Here is an 18,604-nt window from a genome sequence, read left to right on the forward strand (position 1 = left end):
TTATGTCCCCTATCTTGGACCCCAACGGTTCTATATGCATGTTACAAGTACATGTATGTTCTCTCCAGTTCCAGTTTTGAAGACGCAAATACATGTGCGTCCACCGTCAACATGTTCTCTGTCAGATCCGCCATCAATGGGCCGGATAGTTAATTCCTAAATAGGAAAGGCCACCGACTTTATATGGCTTAGCTACTCCATTTTCACAGTTCAGGCGAAGTAGGCCCGATTCTGTCCTCGAAGCCTTTCCCTGCTCTCTGTCTCTGACAAGCGTCAGCTTGAGCTCGCAGCTGCATCCATGAACTTTGTCCTATTTCTTGTGCAGCTAACGGTGCCTGCCTCGGCCAGTTTAGCCTGTCTGCCAAGAAGCTGTATTTCACCTTCGAATTATCTACTTTGCTCTTCAGCCGATGCATTCCTGTCTAGTGATTTAGGTAAACATTTCCTTTAGCTCCCGTGCAAAGGGCTGTCCTCCTGCAAGTAATTCATAGCCCAGTTGCCATGGAAAGTTTTCTGCCTCTTGCATTTCACATAGACACTTAGACGTTTGTGCACGCACACAGTCAGTATAGAATAGATTATGTTCGAAGTCCTTCAGTCCTTCCTTGTGGATAACATAGTTCCTTAAACATAGGATGTTAGATATGATTTGGGATTAGGTTGACTTGACCCCCCAGACTTTTCGTCTCCACACGTAGAGTTAATGTCAAGCCCCCTTCACCCCCTAGTTACACGTCAATTACACGTCATGCTGCTGCGCGCGCATCTATGTCAAGTATTATCTTATAGAACCACCTATATTTGATAACTTTAACCAATTATGTTTCTTTTTACTCCTTATTACGCTTAGTTTCGTTTATGTCACTTTTCTTATCAAATGTTACGCCTCCTACATTCGTTTCATTATAATGTAATAACTATAAAAATGTATGTCTAATAATAAAGAATCGTACTTCACTTCCTGAACTTTCTTGGTGACGGAACCTGAAGTCCGCCACTCGAGTCGGCCATTTTGGAATAAAGCCCATTCAGAAACCTCTTATACCACGGATTCTGCCTCTTATTATTCTGAGCTATTTGTTAAAGTTCTCGTACGAAATTCAGATTGGTAATGAGTCAGATTTTATTTACCACATTAGACTCAGTAGAATCACCACTTGCTCTCTTTCATTTTTTACTGTATTCCAGCTCCAATTAATGCAACCAAAATTTTAACTTTGCTTATATTTATATTCATGATTCCTAATGCCACCAAAACGCTTTTAGTTAGAGGTTTTCCTGCCCCTCCATGCCTATATTTTTTTGACCTGCTTGTAAAATCCCTCCTTTATATGCTATTCACGAAGAACTTCTTGATTCTCTTTTGGACTATCATTCGTCACTCTCCTCCTGGACGTTTGCCAGTTTTCTGCATTGGTCTCTCCTTCCATTGTGCTTTGGACACTGCTCTGAGGTGAATATCTGTTCCTTTGAATTTTGCATTAAAAATGCTGTAGAACATAACAATACAGAAATTCTGAATCCTTTCTCATTTAGGACTTCTACTTACCTCGTAAAATCTTCCACCTCTTTGATATTTGAAGCCTGGTATTGCTGCATCCTAACTCCATATTCTAAACTGTATATATTGCGAATCCGATACCCACCTTATCAAGTTGCTTTATGCCATTGATGCCCTCACAGTCTTAGCTTTTTTCACACCTTGTTGTTGGTCAATGACTTGTCGGTCTCCCGAGTCCTTTGATGATTGGCCTGATATTTACTTATGTAAGGTTCTGAGTCTTTACAGAAGTTAGTCGCTGACCGGCTATACCAAATCTTATGAATGAAATAAAGGGGAGCTCATTTTGAAAGTTGGAGAAAATACTACACATCTTGAGTCTCATGCCTAATAGAGATGGAAACTGTTGTCTGAATAGTCACTGACATCAAGAATTTTGTGGTAAATGCCAAAAATATGTTTGAAATACTAACAGACAATTAAAACAAAATTAAGCAATTTTTGGAGAAAGGGAAGAAGAGAAGTTTTAAACTTACAAAATACAGCTTATGTAGCGTTAATGCACAGGGTCAATAAGCAAATGTCACAAAATGGAGGACGATCGTCTGAATTGTTGCAAAATGTTCAGTTTTGTGAAAAAGTGCGCTATATTTTGGATGCAACTCAGAAAGAAGAGTTGAAAAAAAGACTTTATTATGATTGACACAGTACGTTTCAGACACACTAAACATATGTTCTGTAGTATTTTGATTCATCTCTGCATTAACAGTGTTTTAAATTGACTTATATGCTGTGTGTTACAGGATGGATACCCAATCAATGTCCAGTGCATTGATAAAGTGAGTGGAAAATTGTCTGAAGTTTGGTGAGGAATATATCCTGGAAAATGCTAATAAAAGATGCTGTTGAGGGAATTATTATATGAGATCTATTCTGTGTTTCTGTTTGATGACAACAAAGAAGTACTGAAATCAAAGCACTGCAAGTAATTTTTTCTTAGCACTTACAGTATAGTGTGTGATGCATATTCAATTTAGGAAAAATATGAGCAGATGAAGAGTAGTCTGAATTGGGTAATGAGACATTTTCTCATCTCAACCATTGTACTCAGCCAAGCCAACCACAAGCCACTTCCAATACCAGGAGAGCAGCATCAGCTGGTCTGGAAATAGTAGACATGCCACAACACAACCTCTTTTGCAGCACCTGCCAGCCACAGGTTTCTGGTTGCTTATTCTCCTTGCTCAGGAGATCCCTGCTAGGGAGGTGACTAGCTCTTGTCTCAGACCTTTCCTAAGGTGAGAGAGTAACAAATGCACTCAGCCAGTGACCTCTATGTTGAGCTTCCTCTGCTCCAATGCTCAAACTCATCAATGCAGTATATATATCTTAGTTTTCAAGTTACTCACACTCATAGGGTGAACATGACGGGATTTTGATTCATCTTGTTTGCAGCACTAGTCTCACTGCAGGCATAAAAACAAGATGCAAAATTGCACCAAAAGCAAACACTTTGATCACAACATTTTGTCTATCTCATACAAGGATCAATGCTCATTTGCATATTGCATCATTCACATTCAGCCTCATTTACATGCAAATCTGAAGACTGTGCACATTTGATGCTAATGAATAGGCAGTGGTTAGTATTCAAGCTTCAGGCAATATCTCTTAAGATAAATTCTTGATGATTTTTGACGCTTATTAAAAGAAGAGCCAGATCAGAGTAACTTCAATTGAAGTATGTCTACTATTTGATAGTATATTTGAAAGGGACTTAGATGATTTCTTAAAATTTGTTAGCAGTTGTGAAACTGCTTGCTGTCATTTCTCTGATTTTCTGTTTACTTTAAGGAAATTACCAGCTATATTTTTGAATTTATGAAAACCATGGGGATGGCAGCCAGGCTAAATCTTGTTGCCTATTTACCATATATGTCACGTCCTTGGTACATTGTGATCTGCACCACGTGCCCTTGTGTTCTTCAGGGGGTCATAACCTCAGTATTTTTATTGACTAGAGTGGGAGTGTGGCATCAGTGTAGCAATAACTTCTGCTCAGGCTAAATCGTGGAAGACTCAGAAGTAGACAAGCAGGCAGATGGCCATTTACCTGACCTCCACAGCACTGTAAACTGTCATAAGAATTCCACATGCATGAGCAGTGACCATTCAATAAAAGTGCACTTCAGCTCTGTCCTGGACGCCTTAATGTAAGGTTCATCCGGAGATCTGTTTGGCTTCCCAATACTTCTTCTTCTCTAAATACTATGCCTTTCCATCTGCACCCCACACATTAAGACTCAGTAAAAATGCTGCCCGGTTTCAGACATTCTATTCTCAATTAATCGCATATCGTTAGACTCAGTAGAATCACCACTTGCTCTCTTTCATTTTTTACTGTATTCCAGCTCCAATTAATGCAACCAAAATTTTAACTTTGCTTATATTTATATTCATGATTCCTAATGCCACCAAAACGCTTTTAGTTAGAGGTTTTCCTGCCCCTCCATGCCTATATTTTTTTGACCTGCTTGTAAAATCCCTCCTTTATATGCTATTCACGAAGAACTTCTTGATTCTCTTTTGGACTATCATTCATCACTCTCCTCCTGGACGTTTGCCAGTTTTCTGCATTGGTCTCTCCTTCCATTGTGCTTTGGACACTGCTCTGAGGTGAATATCTGTTCCTTTGAATTTTGCATTAAAAATGCTGTAGAACATACCAATACAGAAATTCTGAATCCTTTCTCATTTAGGACTTCTACTTACCTCGTAAAATCTTCCACCTCTTTGATATTTGAAGCCTGGTATTGCTCCATATTCTAAACTGTATATATTGCGAATCCGATACCCACCTTATCAAGTTGCTTTATGCCATTGATGCCCTCACAGTCTTAGCTTTTTTCACACCTTGTTGTTGGTCAATGACTTGTCGGTCTCCCGAGTCCTTTGATGATTGGCCTGATATTTACTTATGTAAGGTTCTGAGTCTTTACAGAAGTTAGTCGCTGACCGGCTATACCAAATCTTATGAATGAAATAAAGGGGAGCTCATTTTGAAAGTTGGAGAAAATACTACACATCTTGAGTCTCATGCCTAATAGAGATGGAAACTGTTGTCTGAATAGTCACTGACATCAAGAATTTTGTGGTAAATGCCCAAAAAAATTTTGAAATACTAACAGACAATTAAAACAAAATTAAGCAATTTTTGGAGAAAGGGAAGAAGAGAAGTTTTAAACTTACAAAATACAGCTTATGTAGCGTTAATGCACAGGGTCAATAAGCAAATGTCACAAAATGGAGGACGATCGTCTGAATTGTTGCAAAATGTTCAGTTTTGTGAAAAAGTGCGCTATATTTTGGATGCAACTCAGAAAGAAGAGTTGAAAAAAAGACTTTATTATGATTGACACAGTACGTTTCAGACACACTAAACATATGTTCTGTAGTATTTTGATTCATCTCTGCATTAACAGTGTTTTAAATTGACTTATATGCTGTGTGTTACAGGATGGATACCCAATCGATGTCCAGTGCATTGATAAAGTGAGTGGAAAATTGTCTGAAGTTTGGTGAGGAATATATCCTGGAAAATGCTAATAAAAGATGCTGTTGAGGGAATTGTTATATGAGATCTATTCTGTGTTTCTGTTTGATGACAACAAAGAAGTACTGAAATCAAAGCACTGCAAGTAATTTTTTCTTAGCACTTACAGTATAGTGTGTGATGCATATTCAATTTAGGAAAAATATGAGCAGATGAAGAGTAGTCTGAATTGGGTAATGAGACATTGTCTCATCTCAACCATTGTACTCAGCCAAGCCAACCACAAGCCACTTCCAATACCAGGAGAGCAGCATCAGCTGGTCTGGAAATAGTAGACATGCCACAGCACAACGACTTTTGCAACACCTGCCAGCCACAGGTTTCTGGTTGCTTGTTCTCCTTGCTCAGGAGATCCCTCTTAGGGAAGTGACTAGCTCTTGTCTCAGACCTTTCCTAAGGTGAGCGACTAACAAATGCACTCAGCCAGTGACCTCTATGTTGATCTTCCTCTGCTCCAATGCTCAAACTCATCAATGCAGTATATATATCTTAGTTTTCAAGTTACTCACACTCATAGGGTGAACATGACGGGATTTTGATTCATCTTGTTTGCAGCACTAGTGTCACTGCAGGCATGAAAACAAGATGCAAAATTGCACCAAAAGCAAACACTTTGATCACAACATTTTGTCTATCTCATACAAGGATCAATGCTCATTTGCATATTGCATCATTCACATTCAGCCTCATTTACATGCAAATCTGAAGACTGTGCACATTTGATGCTAATGAATAGGCAGTGGTTAGTATTCAAGCTTCAGGCAATATCTCTTAAGATAAATTCTTGATGATTTTTGACGCTTATTAAAAGAAGAGCCAGATCAGAGTAACTTCAATTGAAGTATGTCTACTATTTGATAGTATATTTAAAAGGGACTTAGATGATTTCTTAAAATTTGTTAGCAGTTGTGAAACTGCTTGCTGTCATTTCTCTGATTTTCTGTTTACTTTAAGGAAATTACCAGCTATATTTTTGAATTTATGAAAACCATGGGGATGGCAGCCAGGCTAAATCTTGTTGCCTATTTACCATATATGTCACGTCCTTGGTACATTGTGATCTGCACCACGTGCCCTTGTGTTCTTCAGGGGGTCATAACCTCAGTATTTTTATTGACTAGAGTGGGAGTGTGGCATCACTGTAGCAATAACTTCTGCTCAGGCTAAATCGTGGAAGACTCAGAAGTAGACAAGCAGGCAGATGTCCATTTACCTGACCTGCACAGCACTGTAAACTGTCATAAGAATTCCACATGCATGAGCAGTGACCATTCAATAAAAGTGCACTTCAGCTCTGTCCTGGACGCCTTAATGTAAGGTTCATCCGGAGATCTGTTTGGCTTCCCAATACTTCTTCTTCTCTAAATACTATGCCTTTCCATCTGCACCCCACACATTAAGACTCAGTAGAAATGCTGCCCGGTTTCAGACATTCTATTCTCAATTAATCGCATATCGTTAGACTCAGTAGAATCACCACTTGCTCTCTTTCATTTTCTACTGTATTCCAGCTCCAATTAATGCAACCAAAATTTTAACTTTGCTTATATTTATATTCATGATTCCTAATGCCACCAAAACGCCTTTAGTTAGAGGTTTTCCTGCCCCTCCATGCCTATATTTTTTTGACCTGCTTGTAAAATCCCTCCTTTATATGCTATTCACGAAGAACTTCTTGATTCTCTTTTGGACTATCATTCGTCACTCTCCTCCTGGACGTTTGCCAGTTTTCTGCATTGGTCTCTCCTTCCATTGTGCTTTGGATACTGCTCTGAGGTGAATATCTGTTCCTTTGAATTTTGCATTAAAAATGCTGTAGAACATAACAATACAGAAATTCTGAATCCTTTCTCATTTAGGACTTCTACTTACCTCGTAAAATCTTCCACCTCTTTGATATTTGAAGCCTGGTATTGCTGCATTCTAGCTCCATATTCTAAACTGTATATATTGCTAATCCGATACCCACCTTATCAAGTTGCTTTATGCCATTGATGCCCTCACAGTCTTAGCTTTTTCCACACCTTGTTGTTGGTCAATGACTTGTCGGTCTCCCGAGTCCTTTGATGATTGGCCTGATATTTACTTATGTACGGTTCTGAGTCTTTACAGAAGTTAGTCGCTGACCGGCTATACCAATTCTTATGAATGAAATAAAGGGGAGCTCATTTTGAAAGTTGGAGAAAATACTACACATCTTGAGTCTCATGCCTAATAGAGATGGAAACTGTTGTCTGAATAGTCACTCACATCAAGAACTTTGTGGTAAATGCCAAAAATATGTTTGAAATACTAACAGACAATTAAAACAAAATTAAGCAATTTTTGGAGAAAGGGAAGAAGAGAAGTTTTAAACTTACAAAATACAGCTTATGTAGCGTTAATGCACAGGGTCAATAAGCAAATGTCACAAAATGGAGGACGATTGTCTGAATTGTTGCAAAATGTTCAGTTTTGTGAAAAAGTGCCCTATATTTTGAATGCAACTCAGAAAGAAGAGTTGAAAAAAAGACTTTATTATGATTGACACAGTATGTTTCAGACACACTAAACATATGTTCTGTAGTACTTTGATTCATCTCTGCATTAACAGTGTTTTAAATTGACTTATATGCTGTGTGTTACAGGATGGATACCCAATCAATGTCCAGTGCATTGATAAAGTGAGTGGAAAATTGTCTGAAGTTTGGTGAGGAATATATCCTGGAAAATGCTAATAAAAGATACTGTTGAGGGAATTATTATATGAGATCAATTCTGTGTTTCTGTTTGATGACAACAAAGAAGTACTGAAATCAAAGCACTGCAAGTAATTTTTTCTTAGCACTTACAGTATAGTGTGTGATGCATATTCAATTTAGGAAAAATATGAGCAGATGAAGAGTAGTCTGAATTGGGTAATGAGACATTGTCTCATCTCAACCATTGTACTCAGCCAAGCCAACCACAAGCCACTTCCAATACCAGGAGAGCAGCATCAGCTGGTCTGGAAATAGTAAACATGCCACAGCACAACCTCTTTTGCAGCACCTGCCAGCCACAGGTTTCTGGTTGCTTGTTCTCCTTGCTCAGGAGATCCCTGCTAGGAAGGTGACTAGCTCTTGTCTCAGACCTTCCCTAAGGTGAGGGAGTAACAAATGCACTCAGCCAGTGACCTCTATGTTGAGCTTCCTCTGCTCCAATGCTCAAACTCATCAATGCAGTATATATATCTTAGTTTTCAAGTTACTCACACTCATAGGGTGAACATGACGGGATTTTGATTCATCTTGTTTGCAGCACTAGTGTCACTGCAGGCATAAAAACAAGATGCAAAATTGCACCAAAAGCAAACACTTTGATCACAACATTTTGTCTATCTCATACAAGGATCAATGCTCATTTGCATATTGCATCATTCACATTCAGCCTCATTTACATGCAAATCTGAAGACTGTGCACATTTGATGCTAATAAATAGGCAGTGGTTAGTATTCAAGCTTCAGGCAATATCTCTTAAGATAAATTCTTGATGATTTTTGACGCTTATTAAAAGAAGAGCCAGATCAGAGTAACTTCAATTGAAGTATGTCTACTATTTGATAGTATATTTAAAAGGGACTTAGATGATTTCTTAAAATTTGTTAGCAGTTGTGAAACTGCTTGCTGTCATTTCTCTGATTTTCTGTTTACTTTAAGGAAACTACCAGCTATATTTTTGAATTTATGAAAACCATGGGGATGGCAGCCAGGCTAAATCTTGTTGCCTATTTACCATATATGTCACGTCCTTGGTACATTGTGATCTGCACCACGTGCCCTTGTGTTCTTCAGGGGGTCATAACCTCAGTATTTTTGTTGACTAGAGTGGGAGTGTGGCATCAGTGTAGCAATAACTTCTGCTCAGGCTAAATCGTGGAAGACTCAGAAGTAGACAAGCAGGCAGATGGCCATTTACCTGACCTCCACAGCACTGTAAACTGTCATAAGAATTCCACATGCATGAGCAGTGACCATTCAATAAAAGTGCACTTCAGCTCTGTCCTGGGCGCCTTAATGTAAGGTTCATCCGGAGATCTGTTTGGCTTCCCAATACTTCTTCTTCTCTAAATACTATGCCTTTCCATCTGCACCCCACACATTAAGACTCAGTAGAAATGCTGCCCGGTTTCAGACATTCTATTCTCAATTAATCACATATCGTTAGACTCAGTAGAATCACCACTTGCTCTCTTTCATTTTTTACTGTATTCCAGCTCCAATTAATGCAACCAAAATTTTAACTTTGCTTATATTTATATTCATGATTCCTAATGCCACCAAAACGCCTTTAGTTAGAGGTTTTCCTGCCCCTCCATGCCTATACTTTTTTTGACCTGCTTGTAAAATCCCTCCTTTATATGCTATTCACGAAGAACTTCTTGATTCTCTTTTGGACTATCATTCGTCACTCTCCTCCTGGACGTTTGCCAGTTTTCTGCATTGGTCTCTCCTTCCATTGTGCTTTGGATACTGCTCTGAGGTGAATATCTGTTCCTTTGAATTTTGCATTAAAAATGCTATAGAACATAACAATACAGAAATTCTGAATCCTTTCTCATTTAGGACTTCTACTTACCTCGTAAAATCTTCCACCTCTTTGATATTTGAAGCCTGGTATTGCTGCATCCTAGCTCCATATTCTAAACTGTATATATTGCGAATCCGATACCCACCTTATCAAGTTGCTTTATGCCATTGATGCCCTCACAGTCTTAGCTTTTTTCACACCTTGTTGTTGGTCAATGACTTGTCGGTCTCCCGGGTCCTTTGATGATTGGCCTGATATTTACTTATGTACGGTTCTGAGTCTTTACAGAAGTTAGTCGCTGACCGGCTATACCAAATCTTATGAATGAAATAAAGGGGAGCTCATTTTGAAAGTTGGAGAAAATACTACACATCTTGAGTCTCATGCCTAATAGAGATGGAAACTGTTGTCTGAATAGTCTCTGACATCAAGAATTTTGTGGTAAATGCCAAAAATATGTTTGAAATACTAACAGACAATTAAAACAAAATTAAGTAATTTTTGGAGAAAGGGAAGAAGAGAAGTTTTAAACTTACAAAATACAGCTTATGTAGCGTTAATGCACAGGGTCAATAAGCAAATGTCACAAAAAGGAGGACGATTGTCTGAATTGTTGCAAAATGTTCAGTTTTGTGAAAAAGTGCCCTATATTTTGTATGCAACTCAGAAAGAAGAGTTGAAAAAAAGACTTTATTATGATTGACACAGTACGTTTCAGACACACTAAACATATGCTCTGTAGTATTTTGATTCATCTCTGCATTAACAGTGTTTTAAATTGACTTATATGCTGTGTGTTACAGGATGGATACCCAATCAATGTCCAGTGCATTGATAAAGTGAGTGGAAAATTGTCTGAAGTTTGGTGAGGAATATATCCTGGAAAATGCTAATAAAAGATGCTGTTGAGGGAATTATTATATGAGATCTATTCTGTGTTTCTGTTTGATGACAACAAAGAAGTACTGAAATCAAAGCACTGCAAGTAATTTTTACAGTATAGTGTGTGATGCATATTCAATTTAGGAAAAATATGAGCAGATGAAGAGTAGTCTGAATTGGGTAATGAGACATTGTCTCATCTCAACCATTGTACTCAGCCAAGCCAACCACAAGCCACTTCCAATACCAGGAGAGCAGCATCAGCTGGTCTGGAAATAGTAGACATGCCACAGCACAACGACTTTTGCAGCACCTGCCAGCCACAGGTTTCTGGTTGCTTGTTCTCCTTGCTCAGGAGATCCCTGCTAGGGAAGTGACTAGCTCTTGTCTCAGACCTTTCCTAAGGTGAGGGACTAACAAATGCACTCAGCCAGTGACCTCTATGTTGATCTTCCTCTGCTCCAATGCTCAAACTCATCAATGCAGTATATATATCTTAGTTTTCAAGTTACTCACACTCATAGGGTGAACATGACGGGATTTTGATTCATCTTGTTTGCAGCACTAGTGTCACTGCAGGCATGAAAACAAGATGCAAAATTGCACCAAAAGCAAACACTTTGATCACAACATTTTGTCTATCTCATACAAGGATCAATGCTCATTTGCATATTGCATCATTCACATTCAGCCTCATTTACATGCAAATCTGAAGAATGTGCACATTTGATGCTAATGAATAGGCAGTGGTTAGTATTCAAGCTTCAGGCAATATCTCTTAAGATAAATTCTTGATGATTTTTGACGCTTATTAAAAGAAGAGCCAGATCAGAGTAACTTCAATTGAAGTATGTCTACTATTTGATAGTATATTTAAAAGGGACTTAGATGATTTCTTAAAATTTGTTAGCAGTTGTGAAACTGCTTGCTGTCATTTCTCTGATTTTCTGTTTACTTTAAGGAAATTACCAGCTATATTTTTGAATTTATGAAAACCATGGGGATGGCAGCCAGGCTAAATCTTGTTGCCTATTTACCATATATGTCACGTCCTTGGTACATTGTGATCTGCACCACGTGCCCTTGTGTTCTTCAGGGGGTCATAACCTCAGTATTTTTATTGACTAGAGTGGGAGTGTGGCATCAGTGTAGCAATAACTTCTGCTCAGGCTAAATCGTGGAAGACTCAGAAGTAGACAAGCAGGCAGATGGCCATTTACCTGACCTCCACAGCACTGTAAACTGTCATAAGAATTCCGCATGCATGAGCAGTGACCATTCAATAAAAGTGCACTTCAGCTCTGTCCTGGACACCTTAATGTAAGGTTCATCCGGAGATCTGTTTGGCTTCCCAATACTTCTTCTCTAAATACTATGCCTTTCCATCTGCACCCCACACATTAAGACTCAGTAGAAATGCTGCCCGGTTTCAGACATTCTATTCTCAATTAATCGCATATCGTTAGACTCAGTAGAATCACCACTTGCTCTCTTTCATTTTCTACTGTATTCCAGCTCCAATTAATGCAACCAAAATTTTAACTTTGCTTATATTTATATTCATGATTCCTAATGCCACCAAAACGCCTTTAGTTAGAGGTTTTCCTGCCCCTCCATGCCTATATTTTTTTGACCTGCTTGTAAAATCCCTCCTTTATATGCTATTCACGAAGAACTTCTTGATTCTCTTTTGGACTATCATTCGTCACTCTCCTCCTGGACGTTTGCCAGTTTTCTGCATTGGTCTCTCCTTCCATTGTGCTTTGGATACTGCTCTGAGGTGAATATCTGTTCCTTTGAATTTTGCATTAAAAATGCTGTAGAACATAACAATACAGAAATTCTGAATCCTTTCTCATTTAGGACTTCTACTTACCTCGTAAAATCTTCCACCTCTTTGATATTTTAAGCCTGGTATTGCTGCATCCTAGCTCCATATTCTAAACTGTATATATTGCTAATCCGATACCCACCTTATCAAGTTGCTTTATGCCATTGATGCCCTCACAGTCTTAGCTTTTTCCACACCTTGTTGTTGGTCAATGACTTGTCGGTCTCCCGAGTCCTTTGATGATTGGCCTGATATTTACTTATGTACGTTTCTGAGTCTTTACAGAAGTTAGTCGCTGACCGGCTATACCAAATCTTATGAATGAAATAAAGGGGAGCTCATTTTGAAAGTTGGAGAAAATACTACACATCTTGAGTCTCATGCCTAATAGAGATGGAAACTGTTGTCTGAATAGTCACTGACATCAAGAATTTTGTGGTAAATGCCAAAAATATGTTTGAAATACTAACAGACAATTAAAACAAAATTAAGCAATTTTTGGAGAAAGGGAAGAAGAGAAGTTTTAAACTTACAAAATACAGCTTATGTAGCGTTAATGCACAGGGTCAATAAGCAAATGTCACAAAATGGAGGACGATTGTCTGAATTGTTGCAAAATGTTCAGTTTTGTGAAAAATTGCCCTATATTTTGGATGCAACTCAGAAAGAAGAGTTGAAAAAAAGACTTTATTATGATTGACACAGTATGTTTCAGACACACTAAACATATGTTCTGTAGTACTTTGATTCATCTCTGCATTAACAGTGTTTTCAATTGACTTATATGCTGTGTGTTACAGGATGGATACCCAATCAATGTCCAGTGCATTGATAAAGTGAGTGGAAAATTGTCTGAAGTTTGGTGAGGAATATATCCTGGAAAATGCTAATAAAAGATACTGTTGAGGGAATTATTATATGAGATCTATTCTGTGTTTCTGTTTGATGACAACAAAGAAGTACTGAAATCAAAGCACTGCAAGTAATTTTTTCTTAGCACTTACAGTATAGTGTGTGATGCATATTCAATTTAGGAAAAATATGAGCAGATGAAGAGTAGTCTGAATTGGGTAATGAGACATTGTCTCATCTCAACCATTGTACTCAGCCAAGCCAACCACAAGCCACTTCCAATACCAGGAGAGCAGCATCAGCTGGTCTGGAAATAGTAGACATGCCACAGCACAACCTCTTTTGCAGCACCTGCCAGCCACAGGTTTCTGGTTGCTTGTTCTCCTTGCTCAGGAGATCCCTGCTAGGAAGGTGACTAGCTCTTGTCTCAGACCTTCCCTAAGGTGAGGGAGTAACAAATGCACTCAGCCAGTGACCTCTATGTTGAGCTTCCTCTGCTCCAATGCTCAAACCCATCAATGCAGTATATATATCTTAGTTTTCAAGTTACTCACACTCATAGGGTGAACATGACGGGATTTTGATTCATCTTGTTTGCAGCACTAGTGTCACTGCAGGCATGAAAACAAGATGCAAAATTGCACCAAAAGCAAACACTTTGATCACAACATTTTGTCTATCTCATACAAGGATCAATGCTCATTTGCATATTGCATCATTCACATTCAGACTCATTTACATGCAAATCTGAAGAATGTGCACATTTGATGCTAATGAATAGGCAGTGGTTAGTATTCAAGCTTCAGGCAATATCTCTTAAGATAAATTCTTGATGATTTTTGACGCTTATTAAAAGAAGAGCCAGATCAGAGTAACTTCAATTGAAGTATGTCTACTATTTGATTGTATATTTAAAAGGGACTTAGATGATTTCTTAAAATTTGTTAGCAGTTGTGAAACTGCTTGCTGTCATTTCTCTGATTTTCTGTTTACTTTAAGGAAATTACCAGCTATATTTTTGAATTTATGAAAACCATGGGGATGGCAGCCAGGCTAAATCTTGTTGCCTATTTACCATATATGTCACGTCCTTGGTACATTGTGATCTGCACCACGTGCCCTTGTGTTCTTCAGGGGGTCATAACCTCAGTATTTTTATTGACTAGAGTGGGAGTGTGGCATCACTGTAGCAATAACTTCTGCTCAGGCTAAATCGTGGAAGACTCAGAAGTAGACAAGCAGGCAGATGTCCATTTACCTGACCTGCACAGCACTGTAAACTGTCATAAGAATTCCACATGCATGAGCAGTGACCATTCAATAAAAGTGCACTTCAGCTCTGTCCTAGACGCCTTAATGTAAGGTTCATCCGGAGATCTGTTTGGCTTCCCAATACTTCTTCTTCTCTAAATACTATGCCTTTCCATCTGCACCCCACACATTAAGACTCAGTAGAAATGCTGCCCGGTTTCAGACATTCTATTCTCAATTAATCGCATATCGTTAGACTCAGTAGAATCACCACTTGCTCTCTTTCATTTTCTACTGTATTCCAGCTCCAATTAATGCAACCAAAATTTTAACTTTGCTTATATTTATATTCATGATTCCTAATGCCACCAAAACGCCTTTAGTTAGAGGTTTTCCTGCCCCTCCATGCCTATATTTTTTTGACCTGCTTGTAAAATCCCTCCTTTATATGCTATTCACGAAGAACTTCTTGATTCTCTTTTGGACTATCATTCGTCACTCTCCTCCTGGACGTTTGCCAGTTTTCTGCATTGGTCTCTCCTTCCATTGTGCTTTGGATACTGCTCTGAGGTGAATATCTGTTCCTTTGAATTTTGCATTAAAAATGCTGTAGAACATAACAATACAGAAATTCTGAATCCTTTCTCATTTAGGACTTCTACTTACCTCGTAAAATCTTCCACCTCTTTGATATTTTAAGCCTGGTATTGCTGCATCCTAGCTCCATATTCTAAACTGTATATATTGCTAATCCGATACCCACCTTATCAAGTTGCTTTATGCCATTGATGCCCTCACAGTCTTAGCTTTTTCCACACCTTGTTGTTGGTCAATGACTTGTCGGTCTCCCGAGTCCTTTGATGATTGGCCTGATATTTACTTATGTACGGTTCTGAGTCTTTACAGAAGTTAGTCGCTGACCGGCTATACCAAATCTTATGAATGAAATAAAGAGGAGCTCATTTTGAAAGTTGGAGAAAATACTACACATCTTGAGTCTCATGCCTAATAGAGATGGAAACTGTTGTCTGAATAGTCACTCACATCAAGAACTTTGTGGTAAATGCCAAAAATATGTTTGAAATACTAACAGACAATTAAAACAAAATTAAGCAATTTTTGGAGAAAGGGAAGAAGAGAAGTTTTAAACTTACAAAATACAGCTTATGTAGCGTTAATGCACAGGGTCAATAAGCAAATGTCACAAAATGGAGGACGATTGTCTGAATTGTTGCAAAATGTTCAGTTTTGTGAAAAAGTGCCCTATATTTTGAATGCAACTCAGAAAGAAGAGTTGAAAAAAAGACTTTATTATGATTGACACAGTATGTTTCAGACACACTAAACATATGTTTTGTAGTACTTTGATTCATCTCTGCATTAACAGTGTTTTAAATTGACTTATATGCTGTGTGTTACAGGATGGATACCCAATCAATGTCCAGTGCATTGATAAAGTGAGTGGAAAATTGTCTGAAGTTTGGTGAGGAATATATCCTGGAAAATGCTAATAAAAGATACTGTTGAGGGAATTATTATATGAGATCTATTCTGTGTTTCTGTTTGATGACAACAAAGAAGTACTGAAATCAAAGCACTGCAAGTAATTTTTTCTTAGCACTTACAGTATAGTGTGTGATGCATATTCAATTTAGGAAAAATATGAGCAGATGAAGAGTAGTCTGAACTGGGTAATGAGACATTGTCTCATCTCAACCATTGCACTCAGCCAAGCCAACCACAAGCCACTTCCAATACCAGGAGAGCAGCATCAGCTGGTCTGGAAATAGTAGACATGCCACAGCACAACCTCTTTTGCAGCACCTGCCAGCCACAGGTTTCTGGTTGCTTGTTCTCCTTGCTCAGGAGATCCCTGCTAGGAAGGTGACTAGCTCTTGTCTCAGACCTTCCCTAAGGTGAGGGAGTAACAAATGCACTCAGCCAGTGACCTCTATGTTGAGCTTCCTCTGCTCCAATGCTCAAACCCATCAATGCAGTATATATATCTTAGTTTTCAAGTTACTCACACTCATAGGGTGAACATGACGGGATTTTGATTCATCTTGTTTGCAGCACTAGTGTCACTGCAGGCATAAAAACAAGATGCAAAATTGCACCAAAAGCAAACACTTTGATCACAACATTTTGTCTATCTCATACAAGGATCAATGCTCATTTGCATATTGCATCATTCACATTCAGCCTCATTTACATGCAAATCTGAAGACTGTGCACATTTGATGCTAATGAATAGGCAGTGGTTAGTATTCAAGCTTCAGGCAATATCTCTTAAGATAAATTCTTGATGATTTTTGACGCTTATTAAAAGAAGAGCCAGATCAGAGTAACTTCAATTGAAGTATGTCTACTATTTGATAGTATATTTAAAAGGGACTTAGATGATTTCTTAAAATGTGTTAGCAGTTGTGAAACTGCTTGCTGTCATTTCTCTGATTTTCTGTTTACTTTAAGGAAATTACCAGCTATATTTTTGAATTTATGAAAACCATGGGGATGGCAGCCAGGCTAAATCTTGTTGCCTATTTACCATATATGTCACGTCCTTGGTACATTGTGATCTGCACCACGTGCCCTTGTGTTCTTCAGGGGGTCATAACCTCAGTATTTTTGTTGACTAGAGTGGGAGTGTGGCATCAGTGTAGCAATAACTTCTGCTCAGGCTAAATCGTGGAAGACTCAGAGGTAGACAAGCAGGCAGATGGCCATTTACCTGACCTCCACAGCACTGTAAACTGTCATAAGAATTCCACATGCATGAGCAGTGACCATTCAATAAAAGTGCACTTCAGCTCTGTCCTGGACGCCTTAATGTAAGGTTAATCCGGAGATCTGTTTGGCTTCCCAATACTTCTTCTTCTCTAAATACTATGCCTTTCCATCTGCACCCCACACATTAAGACTCAGTAGAAATGCTGCCCGGTTTCAGACATTCTATTCTCAATTAATCGCATATCGTTAGACTCAGTAGAATCACCACTTGCTCTCTTTCATTTTTTACTGTATTCCAGCTCCAATTAATGCAACCAAAATTTTAACTTTGCTTATATTTATATTCATGATTCCTAATGCCACCAAAACGCCTTTAGTTAGAGGTTTTCCTGCCCCTCCATGCCTATATTTTTTTGACCTGCTTGTAAAATCCCTCCTTTATATGCTATTCACGAAGAACTTCTTGATTCTCTTTTGGACTATCATTCGTCACTCTCCTCCTGGACGTTTGCCAGTTTTCTGCATTGGTCTCTCCTTCCATTGTGCTTTGGATACTGCTCTGAGGTGAATATCTGTTCCTTTGAATTTTGCATTAAAAATGCTGTAGAACATAACAATACAGAAATTCTGAATCCTTTCTCATTTAGGACTTCTACTTACCTCGTAAAATCTTCCACCTCTTTGATATTTGAAGCCTGGTATTGCTGCATCCTAGCTCCATATTCTAAACTGTATATATTGCGAATCCGATACCCACCTTATCAAGTTGCTTTATGCCATTGATGCCCTCACAGTCTTAGCTTTTTTCACACCTTGTTGTTGGTCAATGACTTGTCGGTCTCCCGGGTCCTTTGATGATTGGCCTGATATTTACTTATGTACGGTTCTGAGTCTTTACAGAAGTTAGTCGCTGACCGGCTATACCAAATCTTATGAATGAAATAAAGGGGAGCTCATTTTGAAAGTTGGAGAAAATACTACACATCTTGAGTCTCATGCCTAATAGAGATGGAAACTGTTGTCTGAATAGTCTCTGACATCAAGAATTTTGTGGTAAATGCCAAAAATATGTTTGAAATACTAACAGACAATTAAAACAAAATTAAGTAATTTTTGGAGAAAGGGAAGAAGAGAAGTTTTAAACTTACAAAATACAGCTTATGTAGCGTTAATGCACAGGGTCAATAAGCAAATGTCACAAAAAGGAGGACGATTGTCTGAATTGTTGCAAAATGTTCAGTTTTGTGAAAAAGTGCCCTATATTTTGTATGCAACTCAGAAAGAAGAGTTGAAAAAAAGACTTTATTATGATTGACACAGTACGTTTCAGACACACTAAACATATGCTCTGTAGTATTTTGATTCATCTCTGCATTAACAGTGTTTTAAATTGAC

At 38.4% G+C, this 18,604-nt stretch overlaps 6 non-coding genes across 6 annotated transcripts; all 6 read right to left on the bottom strand.

The window, feature by feature from the left end:
- Positions 1-2,548: 2,548 nt before the first annotated feature.
- LOC146811480 (Nuclear RNase P) lies at positions 2,549-2,855 on the bottom strand. The gene has a single exon (XR_014967236.1).
- Positions 2,856-5,261: 2,406 nt separating this feature from the next.
- On the bottom strand, positions 5,262-5,568 carry LOC146811481 (Nuclear RNase P). The gene has a single exon (XR_014967281.1).
- A 2,417-nt stretch (positions 5,569-7,985) lies between these two features.
- On the bottom strand, positions 7,986-8,292 carry LOC146811482 (Nuclear RNase P). Its single transcript, XR_014967187.1, has one exon.
- Positions 8,293-10,699: 2,407 nt separating this feature from the next.
- Positions 10,700-11,006, bottom strand: LOC146811483 (Nuclear RNase P). Its single transcript, XR_014967274.1, has one exon.
- Positions 11,007-13,420: 2,414 nt separating this feature from the next.
- On the bottom strand, positions 13,421-13,727 carry LOC146811484 (Nuclear RNase P). Its single transcript, XR_014967184.1, has one exon.
- Positions 13,728-16,144: 2,417 nt separating this feature from the next.
- Positions 16,145-16,451, bottom strand: LOC146811485 (Nuclear RNase P). Its single transcript, XR_014967243.1, has one exon.
- Between the last annotated feature and the right edge of the window lie 2,153 nt (positions 16,452-18,604).

The sequence above is a fragment of the Triturus cristatus genome, chromosome 7, assembly GCF_964204655.1.
Source record: "Triturus cristatus chromosome 7, aTriCri1.1, whole genome shotgun sequence".
Classification (NCBI taxonomy): Eukaryota; Metazoa; Chordata; class Amphibia; order Caudata; family Salamandridae; genus Triturus; species Triturus cristatus.